At 41.7% G+C, this 23,341-nt stretch overlaps 1 protein-coding gene across 9 annotated transcripts in view; it reads right to left on the bottom strand.

Moving 5' to 3' along the window:
• PLCB4 (phospholipase C beta 4) overlaps window positions 1–22,311 on the bottom strand; it is a 199,234-nt gene extending 176,923 nt beyond the window's left edge. For 2 of the 9 annotated variants that reach the window (XM_058181322.1, XM_058181351.1), the window contains exons 1-2: window positions 21,930–22,309; window positions 1,161–1,212 (exon numbers count right to left, since the gene is read on the bottom strand). The gene's annotated coding sequence lies outside the window, so the exon portion shown is untranslated. Of the gene's footprint in view, window positions 1–1,160; window positions 1,213–21,653; window positions 21,869–21,929 lie in introns of those variants that run through there. The other 7 variants (XM_058181332.1, XM_058181370.1, XM_058181359.1 and 4 more) reach the window with 4 other exon arrangements.
• Between the last annotated feature and the right edge of the window lie 1,030 nt (window positions 22,312–23,341).

The following is a 23,341-nucleotide window of genomic DNA, read 5'->3' as shown; positions in this document are numbered from 1 at the left end:
ATGCTTATCTCTTGGTTTGGCAGCTGCTTACTTTCTGCAGCTTATACTAATAAAAAAGCTTCTTTTACTTGTACCCTCATTCAACACTATGGTTTCATATTTTTTATTCATACAGAAAAGCAAGCAACTTACAGCAAAACATTCAGAAAGCATCATGCTGTGTCATACAAGGTAGCAAATGAACTATGAGTGAAGAAAACTTTGCCTATCTTTGAACAAATGAGACTGCTTCTAAAATATTCAACACGGAAATCTTAAACTCTCTAGACAATTACAGTAATTTAATTATTTTTATCTTTATTTACATTACTGTAATGTAATGTAAATAGAGATAAAAATAATTAAAACTTGCTTGACTTTGGAGATAAAAGGAAAAACCATTTTTCATTTCTTTTTGCATTCTAAGCAATTCTTAATTACTTGCTTAAGACTTGGTGGGCACCATGCAATAAAATATTCGCCTTGAATACATTTTGTATTCCATACTTTTACAGTTCTTAATTGATAGCACTAGCAGTGGAGATACCTATGTGCTTATGTGTACAAGATTTCTCTTGGCACAAGCTAGGGATTTTCTTAGAGTTAATGTGTGTTCCTTACAAACATGTTTCAACATTATGGCCAGCAGCTTTGTGCTAAAGCGAGACCAGCACTAATTCTGCAGCTCAACAATTAAGATTTTTTTAAAAAAAACAATAACACATTTTTATTTAACAAGAAATTTTAAAAACAGGTTTTCAAAAGTACTTGCACTAAGTAACTTTTGAATTATTGAATCCTGGACAGCCAAACCAAGGGAATATGGTAGTAAGAAGCTACCAGTTCTTATTAAATGGGACATAAGAACATCACAATCTTATTTTAAAGCAGCTTCCCACCCACTCCAACAATATAATTCTGGATATTATTCAGCGTTCTGGACATTATACTAAAATTCTGACATGCAAACCCCTCACATTTTTATAGTATTTTATATAATTTAAAATTGAATTATAAAGCCATTATCTTAAAATCCAATTTTGTATTTAGGTAACGTAACAGCTTGTTTCAAAGTTCAAGCCCCAGAAGGTTCCAGCGGAATGGAACTGCTGAGCAACATATCCCAAAACAATGTGTGAGAGTCTCATAGAAAAGGATGGAAAATAAACAGCATAAAATACCTTGCAATGTTCATGCAGCAATCTTGTTTTCCTTTAATTCTATACACAGAACCTGGAATTAAAGATTTGGCAGCTTAGAAATATCACTACACCAACATTTTTTCATTAATGATACAATCCTAAAAACATTGATTCAGAAGTAAAGCCACTAAGTTCAGTGAGACTTCAGGTAACTGTGGTTACTGCAACATGCAGATACAACTTGGGTTCTGGGTTATCCGTGACTCTGGCTCAGCTCAATAAACTGTTTTATTGCTTAGACCAAATGCCTGTTTAATCCTGCCTTTTGTTGCCACAAAATTCAGCTACATTCCCACAAGCAGAACATCACTTACATCCTCATGCTTCATTGTCTTGTGATATCTTCTACAACCCACCTAGCTGTTGTCCATCTCTTTCATTTTAAAAGCAGTCAATTCCTCCCTTTACAGCTATGCACTCTATAAATAAGTTTCTTTCACTAGTCCTGATCTTCCCATATTTTAATTTCACAGATTGAACCTCTTTTACATTACTGCATATCTTTGTGAAGTGGCTCCAGCTTCTTAATCTTTTTGGTTATTGTTCTTTATATTTTATGGCAGTTAGGGAACCAACAATTTGCTTTTCAGCAAGAGAAAATAGTTTCTAAGGCATTTCTTAGAATCACCAAAATTTTGTAGAATCACCACACATTATGACAACTTCTTAGAACTTTTGTTTTTCTGTTTAATGAAATCAATTTCCCCACACATTCCTTTTTGCTTGGCTCTTATCCATCTCATACCACTATTTTATTCAGGCTCTCAACTGCAGCAAAAGAAAGATTCAAATCTTGTCTGTAAAGACATAAGAGCCTGAGCTGAAAGAAAAGAGCATCTGCAAATTGAAATGCAACTATTTATTTATTTATTTATTTATTTATTTATTTATTTATTTATTTATTTATTTAATTTATATACCGCCCTTCTCCCAAAGGACTCAGGGCGGTTTACAGCCAGATAAAAACAGATTACATAAAAATGAAGAACATTTTAAAAATCTAATTCAATGTAGCCGAAACAAAATTTAAAACTATAATAGAACCATGATAAAACCCATGTTAAAATTAAATTAAGCCAGCCCTGCACGATAAAACAACAAGGTCTTTAGCTCGCGTCTGAAGATCCGGAGGTCAGGGAGTTGACGAATCCCTGGAGGCAGCTCATTCCAGAGGGCAGGCGCCCTCACAGAGAAGGCCCTCCCCCTGGGGGTCGCCAGTCGACAGTTTGACTGACAGCACCCTGAGGAGACCCTCCCTATGGGAGCGCACAGGTCGATGGGAGGCTATTGGTGGCAGCAGGCGGTCTCGTAAATAACCCAGTCCTATGCCATGGAGCGCTTTAAAGGTGGTAACCAACACCTTGAATTGCACCTGGAAGACCACCGGAAGCCAGTGCAGCCTGCGCAGGAGAGGTGTTACATGGGAGCCTCGAGTTGCTCCATTACCTGTGCAGCCGCATTCTGGACCAGTTGGAGCCTCCGGATGCCCTTCAAGGGGAGCCCCATGTAGAGAGTGTTACAGTAGTCCAAGTGGGAAGTGACAAGGGCATGAGTGACCGTGCATAGGGAATCCCGGTCAAGGAAGGGACGCAACTGGCGTATCAGGCGAACCTGATAAAAAGCTCCCCTGGCGATGGCCGTCATATGCTCTTCTAAAGACAGCCGTACATCCAGGAGAACGCCTGTTCTGTTTCCCTCCCCCCAATACTCCCAGCAAAGAGTCAGTCAGAGGCCTTCTTTTCTCCTTTTATTTACATAGATATATGTCCTGGCCACGTCTACCCACGGGCCTGCCAAGTTTCTGGAGATAACGAGGAAATTATAGATAAGGCCAGAATTACTCATGAATATATTCTTCCCTCCATTGATACAGTTTGCCCGCGCCAATTCATTGCTTTGTCCAAGACAAAAAACCAGGAAGTCCCGCCTCCTATTTATAGTCTCTGCAGATGTCACTGCATGACAATTATGACCTGGCTTTATCCCAACACTGCTTCTGCTGCGCACGCCGATCACGCCTGCGCAGCCTTGCATCACTCCAAAACTGTTCTTGGGGCGTTGCCAAATCAGAAGAAGGCTCCAGGGAATCAGGTCTTGCCGGCCCCTCCTCCTCCCTTTGAGTGGGTGCCAGGGAGGGAAAGGGCTCAAGAGAAGCAGGGCTTGCCAGGTCTTCTCCCTCACTTTCTGAATCATCCGAGTCCAGGAGTCCGGGTCCAGGAACCTGGGTCACAACAACGCCTAAGTTGCGGACCCTCTCCATAGGGGCCAATGACTCACCCCCAACAGTCAGCGATGGAGTCAGCTGGCTGTACCGGGATGCCGGCATCCACAGCCACTCAGTCTTGGAAGGGTTGAGTCGAAGCCTGTTCTTCCCCATCCAGACCCGCACAGCCTCCAGACACCGGGACATCACTTCAACGGCCTCATTGGGGTGGTTAGGGGTGGAAATATACAGCTATCATCCGCGTATAGATGGCATTGCACCCCAAAACCACGAATGATCTCACCTAGCGGCTTCTTGTAGATGTTGAACAGAAGAGGCGAGAGAACCGACCCCTGTGGCACCCCACACATGAGGTGCCTCGCGGCCGATCTCTGCCCTCCTGCCAACACCATCTGAGACCGGTCAGAAAGATAGGAGGAGAACCACCGAAAAACGGTGCCCCCCACTCCTAAACCCTCCAACCGTCGCAGCATGATACCATGGTCGATGGTATCAAAAGCCGCTGAAAGATCTAATAGGACCATAGCAGAGGAACAACCACTGTCCCGAGCCCTCCAGAGATCATCTACCAACGCGACCAAAGCCGTCACTGTGCTGTACCCAGGCCGGGAGCCGGACTGGAACAGGTCAAGATAGACAGTTTCATCCAGGTACTGGGGAAGCTGTCGTGCCACCACACTCTCAACAACCTTCGCCATAAAACGAAGATTGGAGACAGGACGATAGTCCTGCTAAAACAGCTGGATCCAGGGACAGCTTCTTGAGGAGGGGCCTCACCACCGCCTTTTTCAAGGCAGTAGGGAAGACACCCTCCATCAAAGAAGTGTTGACAATTCCCTGAAGCCAGCCTCGAGTAACCTTCTGTGTGGCCAGTACCAGCCAGGAGGGACACGGGTCCAATAAACATGTGGTCGCATTCAGTCTCCCCAGTATCCTGTCCATGTCCTCGGGAGTCACAGTATCGAACTCTTCCCAGATAATATCTTCAAGATCTACCTCTGTCATCCCGTCCGAATCTACCCAATCTGAGTCCAAACCATCCTGGATCTGAGCGATTTTATCGTGCAGATATTGTCCAAAATCCTCAACACGCCCTTGCAAGGGGTCCTCCCGAGCTCCCTGATGAAGGAGGGAACTGGTCACCCTAAACAGGGCGGCTGGGCGGTTATCTGCCGATGCAATAAGAGCGGAAAAATACTCACGTTTTGCCATTCTTATCGCCACAAGGTAGGTCTGAATATAAGACCTTACTAGTGTTCGATCAGATTCAGAACGGCTGGCCCTCCACCCACTCTCTAGGCATCTTTTCCAGCGCTTCATATCTCTCACCTCCTCAGAAAACCAAGGAGCCAGTTGAGATCGGCGCCGGGTCAGAGGCCGCAAAGGCATGACGCGGTCCAAAGCCCCCACCGCCGCCTTTTCCCAGGGGGCGACTAGTTCTTCAGCCGAGCCGTGGGCTAGATCCTCAGGAAATGGCCCAAGCTCCGTCAGAAACCTCTCCGGGTCCATCAGGCGCCTGGGATGGAACCAACGAGTCGGCCCCGTCTCCCTGCGATGTGGGATGGCGGTTCGAAAGTCAAGTCGAAGGAGCAAATGATCTGACCATGACATGGGTTTGATAACTAAATCCCCTAATTCTAGATCATTCAACCACTGTCCAGAGACAAAAATCAAATCCAGAGTGTTTCCCCCGATGTGAGTGGGGCCATTAACCAACTGGGTCAGGTCCAAGGCCGTCATGGAAGCCATGAACTCCCGAGCTGCCGCTGATGCTTCACCAACCTACAGCAGGTTGAAATCCCCCATAACCATAAGTCTGGGGGTCTCAACCGCCATCCCGGCTGTCACATCCAGCAGCTCAGGCAGGGCTGCTGTCACGCAGCAAGGAGCCAGGTACGTAATCAGTAAGCCCACCTGCATCCCCTGACCCCACTTCACAAAGAGAAACTCACAACCGGCTATCTGTGGTACAGTGACCTCCCTCGGGACCAGACTTTCGTTAATAATAACCGCCACACCCCCACCCCTACCTTGGGCCCTTGGCTGATGAAATGCACGGAAGCCTGGTGGGCACATTTCAACAAGAGGCACCCCCCCTTCCGTGCCCAACCAGGTCTCCGAAATGCCCATCAGGTCCGCACCCCCCTCTTGTATAAGATCAAAAATAAGGGGGGGCTTTATTCACCACGGATCTGGCATTACATAACATCAGCCGAAGGTCCAGGCTCTGGGGATTCCAGCCACTCGGGGAACGAGAAGAGTCAGAGGGACCGGAGTGTGCGATCGCTCGCAAACAGTGAGCGCGCACTCCCCGAACATGATGTGGTCCCCCGCTCCTGCCATATCTGCCCCTCCCATTTACCGTGCCGATGGAATAGCCCTCATAGAGTCGAGCTCTGGCCTCCTCCTTTGCCTCCAAACCTACGGCAGGGTTCAGCCATGTCCCTGACAGGTTTCCCCCAAAATCCATCCTAACCCTCCCTCCCCTTAAAAACTTTTTAAAAGACAGTTTTAAAAAACCCCTAAGTCCCTTCTTTGCCACATGCCACAACATAAACATTGCAAAAAATAATAATAATCTATCCATAATAGCTAAGCTCCATAATTATCAAAATAAAACAACCAAGTCTTGTGACACCTCAGAGACTTAGTGATTGTCTCATATTCTTTGTGGAGAATATGCCACTTTATCAGTGCAGATTTGAAAAATGTGGTGAAGAAGAAAAACACTTTGTTGTTTTCTTAGTGAGAGTCTTAAAGTCTCATTTTTATTTACCATCCTGGAAACAAAGATAGATTGATTTTAAAAAATGAAAGGGAATAAAAAGAATCAAAGCACCATTGTTTTGTCCTTTATTTTATTTTTTAAAAAATGCAGGAAGTGGGTTAAAATTAAAACTTTGTGCAAACACGAAGAACAATAGTACACTTATATAAAACTGTATCAAGAATAAATGACATTCCTTTACAACACTGTGCATATGTTCATATGTGTACACCTACAAGCTTACATCCATTATAAAAGCAAAGAGGAAAAGCTGGATTTTCATGTTGTTTCTGATTCTGCAATCAAATGAAGAAAATAGAGTCATAAAGTTTGTTTGTCTAGCAAACAAATGGATCGCCTTGATTTAGGATCTGTACTTAATTTGCAAGTCAATGGGATAGAAGGAGATTCTAAATGATATACAAAGTTACATTTGATTGAGCCACAATCAGATACAGAAGCAATACACTATTCTTTTGCATGTACTTTTTAATTCGGTTGAAATGTCACACCAAGCCCCAAAAAGCTTAATCGTTCACATGAAATCAGAATTTTTGAAGAAGAATATGCTCATGGATTTGGACAAAGCATATTAAATTATGATCTACAAAATGGTAATATCACTGGTTTGCCCTGGAACACAGCTAAAACTGATGGTGTTGATCAGCTGGGAAATGAAAACCATCAAACCTGTTAGGTCAGTGAGTGATCGCTAGCTACCTACAAGTTTTCAACTATAATTATTTTATTTATATTTGCTCTATGGATACTTCAAACCATGGACTGATGTGGCAGCTGGAGTTGACTGTCATCTAAAAATAGAGTTTCTAGGATCTTACAGCAGCCACGAACAGCTTTGAGGATCTTTCTGGAATGTTCTTACCATTTCCAGGCTTTGCAATCCCATTCAGTGTATATTTATACCTAGGACCAATATGCTAAAGACCTTTAAATACTTCATCTTTATAACTACTGATAAACTGAATAAAAACATCCTGACTAATTGTAGCCATGTGTTTTATGTAACTTTTAGCCTTTAGTAAAATACGCTGCTCCTCAGAGACAGAAGACTACAACAATTAATTCTTCAGGGTACTGGATTCTCAGGAGAAGGCAAAATGTGCCTTGAGAAGCAAACTAATGCTTTGTTCCTCTTGGGAAACAAGATCGTTTGTTCACATTCATTTCTTTAAATTAATCTGCCTGACAGACCCCAAAAGCACCCTACAAAATTGGTTTAGAAAAGACAAACGAAAAAAATGGAATGCTTTTGAATTACTTTAAAGTAGGACATTGTTTGATAAGCATATGTTATTTAACATAACATAACATAACATAACATCAGAGTTGGAAGGGACCTTGGAGGCCTTCTAGTCCAACCCCCTGCCCAGGCAGGAAACCCTACACCATCTCAGTCTGATGGTTATCCAACATTTTCTTAAAAATTTCCAGTGTTGGAGCATTCACAACTTCTGAAGGCAAGTTGTTCCACTTATTAATTGTTCTAACTGTCAGGAAATTTCTCCTTAGTTCTAAGTTGCTTCTTTCCTTGATCAGTTTCCACCCATTGCTTCTTGTTCTACCCTTAGGTGCTCTGGAGAACAGCCCGACTCCCACTTCTCTGTGGCAGCCCCTGAGATATTGGAACACTGCTATCATGTCTCCCCTGGTCCTTCTTTTTGTTAAACTAGACATACCCAGTTCCTGCAACCGTTCTTCATATGTTTTATCCTCCAGTCCCCTAATCATCTTTGTTGCTCTTCTCTGCACTCTTTCTAGAGTCTCAACATCTTTTTTACATCGTGGCGACCAAAACTGGATGCAATATTCCAAGTGTGGCCTTACCAAGGCATTATAAAGTGGTACTAGCACTTCACGTGATCTTGATTCTATCCCTCTGTTTATGCAGCCCAGAACTGTGTTGGCTTTTTTAACAGCTGCTGCACACTGCTGGCTCATATCTAGATGGTTATCCACTAGGACTCCAAGATCCCTCTCACAGGTACTACTATTGAGCAAGGTACCACATATACGGTACTGGTGCATTTTGTTTTTGGCCTAAATGTAGAACCTTACTTTTTCACTGTTGAATTTCATTTTGTTAGATAGCGCCCAATGTTCAAGTCTGTCAAGATCTTTCTGTAACTTGAGCCTATCTTCTGGAGTGTTAGCTATTCCTGCCAGCTTGGTGTCATCTGCAAATTTGATGAGTTCCCCATCTATCCCTCGTCCAAGTCATTGATGAAGATGTTGAAGAGTACTGGGCCTAAAACAGAGCCTTGGGGTACTCCACTGCATACTTCCCTCCATGTGGATGTAGTTCCGTTGAGGACTACACGTTGAGTCTGATTGGTCAGCCAGTTCTGAATCCATCTGGTGGTGGTGCTGTCTAACCCACATTTTCTACTTTATCTAGTAGTAGGTTATGGTCTACTTTATCAAATGCTTTACTGAAGTCCAAGTAAATTATATCAACAGCATTCCTCTGGTCTACTAATTTTGTCATTTTGTCAAAGAATGCGATAAGATTAGTCTGGCATGATCTGTTTTGACAAACCCATGTTGGCTTTTGGTTATTACTTTGTTTGCTTCTAGGTGTTCGGTGATTCGTTGCTTGATTATCTTTTCCAGAATCTTCCCCGGTATTGAGATCAGGCTGATAGGTCTGTAGTTTCCTGGATCTGTTTTTCCTTTTTTGAAGATGGGAACTACATCAGCTCTTTTCCAGGCCTCTGGCAGCTCCCCTGTGCTCCAGGATCTTTGAAAGATATAGTTCAGTGGTTCTGAGATCACATCTGCCAGTTCCTTCAGAACCTTGGGGCGTAATCCATCCGGTCCTGGTGATTTGAACTCGTCTAGGGTAGACAGGTGTTCACTTACCATTTTCTTTCCTATTTTAACTTGTGTTTCTAATCTGTTTTTTGTAGTGCTGTTTTTGATAGGTTGGATTGTTTTTTCCTTTTGTGTAAAGACAGATGCAAAATATGAGTTAAGTAGATCTGCTTTCTCCCTGTTGCTTGACATCTTCTTGCCACTTTCTCCCAGCAATGGGCCAATTGTTTCCTTGACTTTTTTCTTGTTTTTAACATGTTGCAAGAAGCTTTTTATTATTTTTACTTTTGTCGCTAGCCTTTGTTCATTGTGAGCCTTAGCTTTCCTCACTTCATCTTTACAGGCTCGGGCTGTTGCTGATATTCTGCCTTAGTTATTTGCCCCTCTTTCCACTTTTTATATTTGTCCTTTTGTCTTTCAATTTGTCAGATAGTTCTTTATGCATCCATGCTGGTTTCTTTTGTGATCTACTATTTTCTTCTTCATTGGTATTGTGTTAGACTGTGCTTTTATAATCTCACTTTTCAAAATTTCCCAAGCTTCTTGAGTTGTTTTCCCCTGAGGATTCTCATCCATTGAATCCTTCTCAAGATCTCTCTAAGTTTATTGAAATTAGCTCTCTTAAAGTCCAAGACTCTAGTTTGACTTTGTTCTACTACTTGTATTTGCTTAATGTTGAATTCCAATATTGCGTGGTCACTTGCCCCCAAGGTTCCTGTAGCTTCAACACCTTCTATCATTTCATCTCTGTTAGTGAGAATTAAGTCCAATATGGCTGACCCCCTTGTCGCCTTCTCTATTTTTTGGGAAACAAAGTTGTCTGCTAGGTTTGTTAGGAACCTGTTGGATTTTCCACTTGGTGCAGAGTTTGTTTCCCAGTTGATGTCAGGGTAGTTAAAATCCCCCATTACTACTGTGATGTGCTTCCTACATACCTTGGTTAGCTGACTAGCAAAAAGTTCATCTACTTCCTCTGTTTGGTTGGGTGGCCTATAGTATAGACCTATGGCAATATCGTTTTTCACCCCTTTTATATTGACCCAAATACATTCAAGATGATTTTCATCATTGTTCTTATTTTCATCATTTGTTCTTATTATCTCCAGATGACAAATTTAAAAAAGGTTATATTCAGAACTGGAAGTTTAATCAATGTTCCTAATTAGTAGTAACAAAACATTGTGGATGGGGAAGGAAGAAAACAAAGTAGCAGCACAAATCACCAATGGACTGATACTATTGTGAAAGCCCAATGTTTGATTTTTTTTGACATAGACCACCCTGTCCTTGAATGGCCGGGTGGACTGGACATTAACATTGAAACTACTATAAATCCATGCATTTGCCATACGCTAAATAAATAAAAACTGTGAAAGCCTGCGTTGACAGGTATCTGCATCTTTTAGGACTATTTTTAGTATGTGTGAACAAAGGTAAGAGGTTTTGTTTCATCAATAATGCCTTTTTAAGCTGTGTTCCCATCATGGGCATATTTGCTTGTACTATTAATGTTTATCTTTCGTAAAACATATTAGTAACAGCTTTGAGAAATTCCTCAATTTAGTGGAGAGAGTGCTAAAAAGGTAATGTTACCTATACTGGGTTGCTTCTCAGATCTCAATTCTACCTATCTGCAGTTGATGGTCAAAGGGGAAGGAAGGAGCCAGACAAAAGGCCAGGTTATCTGTGAGATCACCTCTCCCTAGGGACAGCTACCTGTCTTAGCAGATAGAGTGGGCACATTGCTAGTCCCTTCCCTTAAACATTACCATCTTATGGGAACTAGGAAGCATGCCTTTTCTGTGACAGCTCCTGCCCTATGCTATATTTTTCCCCATGGAGTTTGACAGGACCCCATTCTCCCAGCCTTCCAAAAAACACAAGACTTGGATTTTCCCCCAAGCACTGGGATACTGTAAGGTGGATAAGCAATTTAACAAAGGATGATGGGATGTAGAAGCCTAACTTTGGTGCCAGGGTTTTAATGTTTATGTTTTAGTAAACATATGTGATACATTGCCTTATTACTGATGTTTTAATTGTTGATTGGGAGCTAGCAAAATTTGATATGTTAAGTGGCCGTATAAATATTTTAAACAAGAAAACATAAATGGCTTATTTCCAAGGTTTTTAAAGTGTGTTGTCATGACTATTGGAGTGATAGGAACCTAATAATATCAACTTCTTAAATCCAAAAATCTTTTTTTTCATACTAATATTATGTAGAACTAAGTGCATACTGTATAAATACTTTTTCTCTCTCTTTCTCTTTCTAACTCAGAAGCATAATTATGAGTAGATGTGTCAGCAGATGGAATGGCAAGCTGCTGCAGCAATACATTTATGTAACTTGTAGACAATCTGTTGCCAAATAAACATAATAATAATAAAAGTCAAGAATTAAATTCCACAGGTCATTTAGAAATCTTAAAAAAATATGACCTCTTCCCTTCTCAGTTAAAAACATTTCCTTCTTTCAAACACTACTCCGGGCTACTACATTCCAAGTTAAGAGCTTATTATAGATAATTCACAAAAGGTCACATTACAAAAACAAAATTTTGTAAAGCTCGTGGGTCTATATATTCTTCTGTACCCTCACAGGTGCAGCAAAGGATGAGTCTACAAGCTTGAGATTCATACAAGTTGGTTGACATCATGATTTTTCACTGTATCTGAGTCAGCTTACCTTGCTCTTTCCTCTTGTATATAAATTCTTTAATAACATTTCATCACATGTTATGTCATCATTAATTATGAATAGCATTTATCCTTCAAACCAAAGTTGGAAATCAAAGCAAAGTGGATCTCCAACTTTGGATTTGGAGGGCAACACTAAATATGGATTGGAACATCATATGCCAGGACTGCACCACAATGAATAGAAACTGCTCATAACTCTTCCATCACCTTTTCAGAGATAGTCCACAGAATCTTAAATATATGTGCTTAAACCAGCAAGAGCAAAAACATCCATAAAAACCTAACAACTTCAGTACCAAAAATATTGTCGTGTCCCACTCTTCCGCTGACGGCCGGGTCAGGGAAATCCGAATAGGCTTGCCTCTGCAGCTCTGCCCAAAGTCCTAGCAAAGTCCTCAGAGCAGGCAGGAGACCAGTAAGTGACTTCAGCAAGATAAGTTCGACTTTTGCCTGACTCAGAGACTGCCAGAAAGCAGATCCTTTATATAGGCCATGGGGTGTGGCTCCATGACTCAGCACTCATTAAGGCCTGCCCCTCCCTTCCTTCTGTTGCCTCCGCCTATCCAATCTTCTGATGCGAGGGTCACTCCAATCAGCTGTTGGTAATAAACCCTCCTCAGGCTCACATGCTGTGGAGGAGGGGGAGGGGTCTAGCTGCTCCGTTTGCCTGGGCATGGAGTCAGGGCTGGGGCCGAGAGGTGCTCCTTCTTCTGCAGTTTGTCTGGGCATGGAGCCAGGACTGGGGCCGGGAGGCATACATTCCTCCGTGTTCGGGAGCAGATAAGAAGGCCCCGGCTGCTCTGAGGGCGGGCAAGACACAACAAATATAATCATGAAGTACTGGGGAAAAATGCAGACATGTCAATGGCCCATCTGATGGGAAGAAAAAATATATCGTCTTTCCTCACCATAAATATCCAGAAATCAGTCCAATTTTGATCTTGGAAAATTCATCCCAGATTTCAATCCTATTCAGATTGACTTGAAAGTAGGCTCTTCTGAACGTCCTGGATATTGCTTCCACATAAGGTAAAAATAAAATCTCCCCCGGGGCAACCTCAACAGCATGAAAGGAGTTTGCCAGTCTTGTTCTCAAATATTTTTCCGCTTCCTCCAGCCCTACTCAAGGTCTTTCAGCTCAATCCCACCCTTAGACTTTCTGAGATCAGAACTGCCACCTGCATTACTTCCAGATAAGTGAGAACAAAATTGATATAGAAGCGAAATAAAAGGTTGTTTGGCAAATGTATCTCCATTCAGGCACAACATTGGCATATTGGTTACCATCTGTTTTGGGGATGTTTTTATATCATATTTTACCGTAATTTAAATTAATCTGTTTTGTATTTTGCTCTTTTTATTGATAGCTAACTTGAGCATTGGCATGCAGAAAAAAGAGCAAATTCAATTGAAAGCATTATGGTTCAGAGACATTTTGGTAGCTGTAGCATTTATTCTTTGACCTTCCTCCCTGCAATGCTAGAGATCCCTATACAAATGTTTTAATCTAATTCCATTACAATCCATTATGTATATCTTCTTACAGAAATCACAGAGGCTGGAAAAACATGGGAATGAGGAGTATTTCCAGTTATTGAACCAAAGAGGTTTCATAACACCTTCCTTATCCTTCTGGCTATAAAAACAAAATGAATTTAAAGATGTGAAATTCTGCAGTGCAAACATTGTGCCCTTTTCCTGCAACTAGCACTCTCAGTCTAACTTCTGAATAAGGGGGAAATCATTTGTAGACTTTACACAGGTAACAACTGAATGTTTGGAACAGTGATGCTACTGCCCTTAGACATACATACATCCTTGAAAAATCTATCAAAGTAATGACAGGTTTTTGCTTTGTTCAGTGTTCACAGACTTTTAATTACCTTAGCAGTCAAGCAATTAATCTTTCCAGCAGAATCACAGCTGTTAGCCTATGATGGGAAAGCTGCAGTCAAGATCAGACAGGGGCACGAGAATAGCGGGTCACAGGAACTATCCAAAGGATTCAACAACATTAGGACTGCAACCCGAATGCATGAGAATAAACCTTGAACAAGCCTTATACTATATTGCTAAATTTCAGCCAGTCAATTACTTCCCCGCAGCACAGACCCTTGTGCTTGTCAACACAAATTAATCACATCATATCTTTTTCAATATACAATGCCTTTTCAGTATTCAACTTGAGCTTCAAAGTTACTTCTTTCATGAGGTGTACCAGATCATACACTTTATATCCCAAAGGACATTGCAAATAGTTTGCTTGCAAAATATATTCTGGCTTTTTTTTAACCCAGGAGACCAGAGTGATGTACAACCTATTACAGTATCTCCAAAAATAACTAATTTGAAATCTAATATGACTTAAAGTCAGCTATTCTAGAGTTTATTTCTGAGATATGAGCCCTTAGGATGTGCCTTGAAACATTTTTCCTCTGTTATATAAAACTCACTTAACTTTGAAACCATCTAGCCTGTTTCCCAGATTTGATTTATGTAAAACAATTCACACTTTCTCTTTATTTCAGTAAATTCTGCAGAAACATTCTCAACATTCTTAACCAGTATTAATTTAATGTACAGAACTGTACACACAGTGACATCCATATTTTTGGAGGAGAGGGCATAAATAGCCATTCACATTTTTCCATAGAATAAAAGAACATGTTTCCCTACGCTTGGATTAACCACAGTAACACCAGCCTTCATATTAACAGTAAGCCATGATTTTCTGTAATGAGAGCAAGCTGCAGCAGATGCATGGTTCTCCCCTATCTCCTTCTGCCACTCATAATTCAGTCTTAACAAATATATCTGGGTAAGTCCTGATTCCGGACAGAATGTAGACTGAAATCTTTTGCAGCAGCACCAAACTGGTACCTGCAAGGAAAGCCATGGAGGAGGTAATAACAATTCCCACAAACTGCTTATTTAATCCATTCATTTGCTGATTTGCAAACATGTGCAAGTTTGAAAAGTCTTTTCATTCCCATACACCTGATGCAGATTTAATAAACAAATGACTAAATTCCTTTCTGTCCACCAAACCCCTGAGGAAAGTGAATTAATTTCTCTCTCTCATAATTGTTTGGTGGATCTCTCGTGCATTTCACAATCCATTTTACCAGAAAAGACAATCAAGTCAGTTTTATAATCTCCATATCAGTTTAACTTTCTTGACAGAAAACAATCATGACTTGATTTTCTTTGCTTATATAAGTGGCATGCACCTTCTTCTAGCAACATCCTAGAAATAAAATCATGTTCCACATATCTGAAGCATTTTGGTAGTGCACAAATGTCATTTGCCAAAAACGAATAGAAAGCAGCATCAGGAGGATAGAAGTACCATGAATCCTGTATTCTGTGTGAGAGGCAATTGTCACACATACCGTCATACCCATTCTGATCAGTCCTAGTTCCTATACTGAATAGCGGTCTCTAAATGCTTCAAGAAAATTGAGGGGGGATTCCAACAGGAAAAGCTTGACCCACTCCCTAAATACTTGTAAGTTTCTGAAGAAAAACAATACAGTATTTAAGCCTGTGTTCTCTCAATATCTTCAATTAAAGAGTAACATCAAGTCTAGAAATCAACATTTACAGTTTCATTCTTTGAATTAAACAAAACTCCCCTTCCTCCAGCTGAGATTCATTGTCACCAAGATGTGTGCCAATAGCTGTGGTTTTGAGTGAACCATAACTTTGCTTTGACTATAATTAAATTTACAGCTAACCTTTAACCATGATTAAGTCCTCTGGAAAATATGAAAGGACAGAAGAAATTATCATTTAACATCATGGCCCACTTTCAATCCCGTAATCATTATGAAGAAAAAAAGAACTTTACTTTGGTAGTAATCCAGTACTAAAAAAAATAGAATAAACAGAGTGCAAGGGTAATATGTAATATGGACTTACATTATTGCAAAACTCACATTTGTGTATCTTTAAATACCAGTTACTAAGTGAAAACAGTAGGGGAGAGCATGTTACTGTTTGTCCTGGAAACATTGATGGATTACTATCAGAAGGAGGCTGCTACATCCATCTTAGCCTATTCAAGGTACATATTACCCAAGAAGAGGCTCTGTTGGCTTTCTATTCATTTTTACAGCAACCAACTTAGATTCTTAAGATTAAATCAGAAGTGTCAGAAGTAAGATTGACACCCAATTATTTCTATGCCATAATAGGGATATGGCAGAGATTGGCCAAAGTACGTTCCTAAGCTATCTATTCATTTTATTTGAACTGGGTGCTAATAATGTCATAACTGTTACTTTTATTTAGCTAATAATATCTCAATTATTTATTAGATTTTGTAAAAAATGACATGAACCAGGTGTCATAAAATTACCCCAAGAGTTAATGGTGGCTGATTATTAATTTTCTCCCTTTATTTCTCTTTCCTACTAAAAAAAATCCACTTAACATATTTTTTTAACAATAGATGTTCGTCCATCTATTCTTCCAACATGACTACATGCAGAAGATTGATGAAATTATTATCAATGTAACCAACAGACATTCATCTGTCAGCAGCCCCTTTTCTATTTATCACAGCAATTCCTAACCACAACTGTAGCCATAACTGTCCCACAAACACTTATCAAGAAACAGCAGAGGCAACATACATGCAGAAGCAAACATCTATCCTGACTAAGCTTACAAAACTTCTTTTGGAATTAAGAAAAAAAGGGTCTTCAGAAATATTTTCATATGTTTGGCTTGTGTATGTGGGGTGGCGTGGGGAGAGAGAGATTGGTAAGAAAGTCTCATCTGCATTAACTGATCACAATACTCGGGTTATTTATTTGTTTGTTTTGCTGTTTGTTTGTTTTGCTGCTCATCTCAATGATGGAGCATACCATACAATAAAAAGTGTAAAAAAGATCATACAAAGCAATTAAAATATAAAGCTAAAACCAAGAAGATGAATGATCTTCTCTCCTTCTCTCTCATCAACCAACCCCACAACCAGCACTCTCTTACCAGGAGCCCATGACAGCTGGCAGAGCCAAGGTTTCAGGCTCTTCCAGAAGGCCACGAGTCTGGGGGCGGACTTCACCTCCAGCAGGAGAATATTCCAAGGAGTGGGGGGCCACCACAGAAAAGTGGTGGATTCCATCAGGCAAAATTCTTCTGCTGGAGCGAGTGGGTGGGACAGCTCACAATTACAATTTTGCAGATAGCCTAAGTACCATTATCAATGGGGGAAATGGGGTTCTGTGGACTACAGGACTGGCCTGAAGAGAAGGTTAATAAAAATCTGAACAATTTCACCGCATCTGGAATGTTGGCTAACAACTAGAGAAAGAAATTAGAGCCAGAATGGAAGAGAACTTCCTTAACAGATGTTACCTTCACATACGCTGAAAGCTCAGTTCTTCAGACACCCGGTCTCTCTACCTACACCAGTACAATCTATACTCAAGAGGCTTCGAAGAATGCTGAACACTATAAAAGTGTGAAAACTGAAAAGTGCGAAAACTGAAAAGTGCATAAACTCTGGGAAAAAAATAAAACCTAAGCAGACTTAGGAGGGAAGGAGGGAGGAAGAAGCCCAAACCTAAGTGAATAGAGTAGAACAAATATGGGGAAAACAGTGCAAGATTTGAAGTTACTCCTTGTTTAATATCCGTAGGTGTTTTACAAATGACTGTTATTGGTTATATGCTAAAAGGCATAACTCAAAACAAACCAAAATATATTGAGAAAAACCACCAGAACAATAGCTAGAATACCTGAGAGCAAGAAAAAATGTTTTAAATCAGCTAAGTGAAACATATTTTGCATCCCTTGTGAAAAGGAAACTAGGGGAAACTGTAAACCCTGATTCAAAGAGACAAGCATACCAAATCTCATTCCAAATCATCACGCTTTTAAGCTGATGCCAAGAAAAAAAAACCTGCACCAAGAATAGTCTGAATCTCTTCTTATGTCCAATAGGTAGGGATTGAAGTAATTATGAATGAAGCTGAATATATTTGTCCCAGGATAATGTTGTAGGATCCAATGTGGGTCCATCATTGGGACCAGAGGTTTAATCCAGTGGTGAAATTCGTGTTTTTTTTACTACCGGTTCTGTGGGCGTGGCTTGGTGGGCATGGTGTGGCTTGGTGGGTGTGGCTTGTTGGCAGGGGAAGGATACTGCAAAATCTCCATACCCAGCCCACTCTGGGGCCAGCCAGAGATGGTATTTGCCGGTTCTCCAAACTACTCAAAATTTCCACTACTGGTTCTCCAGAACCTGTCAGAATCTGCTGAATTCACCCCTGGTTTAGTCTTTCGGGTTTTTGGACTTTTGAGAAGTCAAAAAGGACAATGGGAGAAGATAATGGCAACCCATCTTGTAGAGGAGTTGGATGGCATAAAAATTTAATAAATAAATAAAATAGCAATCACCATGAAGTCACCAGAAGGAGCTCAACTCAAGGTGATTTTACCATTTTTATAAAGTTGCAGCTTTCCCAATCTCCAGAGGTAATGGACTTCAATTCCCATCTATTCCAGCTACTTTGGCCATTGCAGTTTGCCTTGGGCATGGCAGTACACATTCTTTAGCATCAAGATAACTAGCTCCTCTGAACATGGAATACCGGAAACATGAAATTCATAGCTGTGTTCACTCATAACGATTATTTTTTAAAAAATCCAGTGAATGTAGTTGTTTATATTTCCTGACGGGTAGTTCATTTGTTATTTAAATTCATAGCCTGAGATCTATTCAGTTACACCAGCCAAAATATTTCCAAACAAACAACAAGATTTCATATTTTTCAAAGCATGTCATTAGGTAGGAGGTTAACTCAAAATGGGGAAATTAAGAAAGTTAAAGCTAATATAGTTCTGGGATCCAATGCCCATATGCCACAAACAGTTTTGTCATCCCTCAAAAAAGACTCTTTTCCCTCTTGGTCTTCATTTCAAAGAGAGAGAGGGAGAATGTGTTAGCATTAGGTGGTGACTACAAACTGGGAAAGGAAGCACAGGTGACCCCTATCTTATTTTCTTTTTCCACAATACAACTAAACATTATCAGGGTCACTTGTAGAATCAAAGGACTGGACCCACTGAAGTCAGTGATTTCCTTTTCAATCACCGATTTAACTGATTGTATTTCTGTTTGGAGTTTTTATCTTCTTTCTGTGAAGTATGACTATATTGCTAATCTTACAACAAGACTAGAGAACTATAGGTTTACTTGAATAAAAAACATACTATTTCTCTATATTTGGGGTAGTAAATGTGAGAGAAGGATCTACATTTAAAGACATATCGGTTATTACTTAGCCTCATATACGCATGCCATGGCTAAACCGTTTAAAATTAGGGGTTCTTAACCTGGAAAAAAAAGGGGGGGGGGAATTGTGTTTTAAAACAAAGCTTCTGTGCGTGGGAGTGCAGCTGTAAAGCAAAGCGCATTGTTACTCAAGCAGATACGAAACCATACCTAATATCAAGTCAGGTTTGAAAATTGTTTTGACAGTCACTAGCACAGATCTATTTTACAGCACAGGTCTGATTTATAGGCAAAGACAAGGGCCACAAGCCAAGCCAAACCCACAGGCTGAAGTGCATTTACCACTGATTTAGCATATGTAACCTAAACTGTACTTCCCATTATATTATCAGAAATAAAGTTTGGTTAGAAACAATGCAAATACCACCATTTATTATATTACTTCCTTCAATTTACCCCAAAACTATTCATTTATATGCGGACTAAATCTTATTTGTAAGATATCTGTTTTGGATCCAACCTCTCCAATATTTGCCAAGATGCAAACGAAAGAAAGGTAGTTATGTAATCAGACTATATCTGGTTCCAAGGAAACAGACAATTGTGCAAGGTATTCCGAAGTGGTCTATTGAAAAGTGATGCCACATAATAACTCCTATTCAATCTCCGCTTATGTAACATTTATGACAAGGCTATGTTTTGCTCTTTCATTTCCTTGGCATACATCAACAATTGGGAAAGCTACAAAACTGTACTGTTAAAAAGTAAGGTTCTTTTAAAATTCATGCTAGATTTCTGATGCCCTCAGGGACTCCTCCATATAGCTTATTTGGCAGCAACGCAAAAAGTGCAATAGTTCGTTGTTCAATTAGAAATCTTTGGAAATGGACCATAAGTTTATACTAATTATATAGGAAGATAGCCATGTTGATCTATGGTGGCAAAAAATCAGGATTCCAAAATAAAACTAATTTTATTAAAAGGCAGATGCTTTTGTAAAACATTCTTTGCATTGGATTAAGTGCGCTGCAGCTCATGAAAGTGTATGTCTTTTAATAACATTTCCTAGTCAGAAAAGCTGCTACCAGATTCCTGACAGTTTAAACCAAAGCGTCCAATCACAGAATCTCATATACTTTATCATCATTCATGCATCAAATTCCTAATTCATAAGTGACAAATCTGAGCCTTTGTGACACACCCCATTTGTGACATGTTTCTCCTATAAGGACTCACTCTTTTATTCCTATACAATTTAACTCAGTCACAAACTCACCACTTTTATAAGTATTATAGTACTAAGGAATGCAAGAGACAGAGTGGCATTCTGACAGTATGGCAAATGCATGCATATAAACGCAGCAGCACAAATCAGATTTGTATCATCTTCAACAAGTGTCCTACTGCTATGGTGGTTAAATGCATGTTTGCATTTAAATATATGGACACACTTTTCCAGAATTAGTTGAGGACAGTGTCCATGGACCAACCACCTCTTTGATGACTCTCTTTCATAGGACCTTCCTATCTCACAAGATTGCTGTGGGAACCAAATAAGTACATCACCTTAAGCTTCCAGGGAAAAAAGCAGAATAAAGATATTATAAATTATATATAATGCCATATTTTCTGCCATGTTCTCTATCCTCATGCAGGAATTAATATTACCAATTTATTAAAAATGCTTAGAACCGTACCCCAATACATCTGCATGCACACTTTTCTTAGTAGCTCCCAAAGATTGCTATCTTGGCCAAAAGTATTACTTCATCCATGAAGAACAATAATAATGCAGGAAAGGGACCAAGAAGATAAGCAATAGCGCAAAGGAGGCAGTGCCAAGCATTTAGGGTTTTGTTTTGTGTTTGGTTTGGTGTTTTTTTTAAAGAAAATCAACAGCCCGTTCAAGAGCACCTGGCAAGAATCATCAAATGCCAATCCGGATTAAGAATCCGGGATCTTTTTGCCTGTATAAACTTCACGAATCGTTTCCTTTAACCAAACGCACCACCATCCCACACTCGATGCCAGCTCCGAAAAACCTTCACCGGGAAACCTGAACGGGCAATTCACGGGAGATGCCCGAATCCCTGCGGGGAAGGGGAGGAGGGAGGCTGTGGAAAGGGGAAAGAGGTCACCGCACAGCAAACACCTCTCTCTTTTTTTTTTTACCTGCCGCCTGAAGCTTCTAAAACTAAAGTTAAAAAAAAAAAAAAGCTTTGAGCCACAGAGCCGTTTCTTAGCTCAGCACCCTGCGCTGACATTTCATCCCGGATGCACATGCAAAAAAGAAAGAAAGATAGAAAAGAAAGAAAGGTGACTTACTGGGCGAGCCATCAACAACTCCAAAGAGATGGGAGGGGGGGAGAAAAGGCTTGGCGCTTCGCTTCTGGAGAGACCTGCCACGACGCCACTTTATAAAGCAGGACCAAACAAATCAAAAAGTGCACCAAGCTTGTGTGTGTGTGTGGGAGTGTGTGTATGCGGGGTGTGTGTGTGTGTGTGTGTGCGTGCGTGCAAGGGGGGAAACGGTCACCGTAGAAGCCATGCCACCAAAAGGGTTTTGGCTAACAAGATCTCCGGCAACAGCAAGCAGCAGCAGCGCCTTATCGGAAGGGCCGCCAGGAATAAATCAACTCTTAAGCTCCTTTTGCTTCTTCCAAACCCGGGGCTTCGGACGCGCTCCCGAGCTGGACTTACCAGCAAAGCAAGTGCTTTGGTCCCGGCGAGGATCTCCCTCTTCGGAAAGGAGATTGGAGAAGAAAGGGGGCTGCACGGAGGACAGGGAGACGCAGCCCAGGCCCTGCGCGGCCGGAGATCACCGCCCCTTGTCCAGCGTCGCCCCGCCGGGAGTCGAGGGATACTCGGTCGCCCTTTCTTCCTACCTGCCCGCCCGCCCGGTGGTGCTCGGGGAAAGGCAATCCCTGGGTTCGCAGCACCGCATTCCGCGCCCCCCCCCCACACACACACACTCACCCGCCTTCCTTCCACCTCTTCCCCGCCTCCTTTTGTCAGCGCTCCCGCCAGGGTCTTACATCAGCTGTCGCCGGACGGTGCCGGGAAGGAGAGAGAGAGAATGAGGAGAAAGCCCCGTCGCCGTTGCCGTTTAAGCGCTCATTGCCACAAGATGCTTTGGGGAGGGCGCTTCTCCTCCTCCTCCCCCCCCCCCGCGCCACCTCCCTCTCGCCCAGTTCTTCCAGACCGCGGCGAGCGGCTTTTCTATTGGCAGCCGCCGCGTGAGTCGCTACTCCTGGTTCGCGGGGTTTAAGGGAGCTCCGAAAGGCGGCGCGTTTCTAAGCCGGAGCGCGCGAGCGAAACGCGCCCCACGCGTACGCTGTGGAGCGCGCGGCCGAGCGCGCCGCCGTCCACCCGCCCGCCCGCCAGGCCCGCTGGAGCTGTCAGTTGGTTTCGCGCGCGCGCTCGATCCGGGGAGGCGGCGGCGGCTGCAGCCAGGGCAAAAGGGAACGGGCTCGCCTTAGCCGCGCTTGCTTGCTTGGCGGCAGAAGGTGGGCTTTCCTCACGGCCGCCTCAAAGACGGCGACGGGGGGTCAAGCGACGGGCAATGGGGGCGAGGTTGCCTTATCGGTGCCCCTCTGGAACAATGCATCGAGAGGATGGCGGCGGGAGGGGATGGGAGTGGGGGCCTTCGTGGAGGTATTGTCTTCGATGCCGAGCAGTGATTGAAGCTGGCCAGCAGGTGCCTCGTTCTTGAGGGCTCACAAATGGTGCCGGAGCAGGTGCAGGACGGCAGAAAAGCCAAGCAGGCTCCGAAATCAGAGCCATCGCGAGATGGAAGCAGGCAGATCTGCTTAAAAAGGTGGATCTGAGCCCCATGGGAATTGCCCCAATGAAAGTGTAGATCAGAACAATGACAACAAAGCGAGACTAGGCCAAATTCTTGTTCAGTGCAAATTACAGAAACACCCAAGAAGAATTAAAAGCAGCCGATGTTTATATTAAGCTATTCGCCCCTATGAAACATGGAGAGGAAACAATGAACTCTGCAGCTTATTTCCTGGACCTCCTGCTGTTTCTGTATTTTGTCTCATAAGTTGAAACCCCGGTGTGAGCTGAAGCGATCAGAGAGAGAGAGAGAGCAAAGCTTCAATTACATGGGCTTTTAAGAATTAGAATGCAAATGAACTTGAAAAGGGGAGGACAAACATTGACCAAAAAAGAAAACATTTGCCCAAAAGCAAAAGGATATCAAAGAGGTTTGCCTGCTTATTATGGAGATTGATTGCCTTTTCTAATCATGCTCTCATAACAGCTTGTGTGGTTTCCAAACATAATGTGAAATCAATTATACTACCCTAAATTTATAAAAGCAGTTCAAAACAGTCAAATTAAAATGAAAAATGTACTAGCCTTTGAATAAGCTATAAATC

The sequence above is a fragment of the Ahaetulla prasina genome, chromosome 1 (genome assembly GCF_028640845.1).
Source record: "Ahaetulla prasina isolate Xishuangbanna chromosome 1, ASM2864084v1, whole genome shotgun sequence".
In the NCBI taxonomy this organism is placed as follows: Eukaryota; Metazoa; Chordata; class Lepidosauria; order Squamata; family Colubridae; genus Ahaetulla; species Ahaetulla prasina.
The sequence above is the reverse complement of the archived record's forward strand: the minus strand, read 5'-3'. Positions and strand labels throughout refer to the sequence as shown.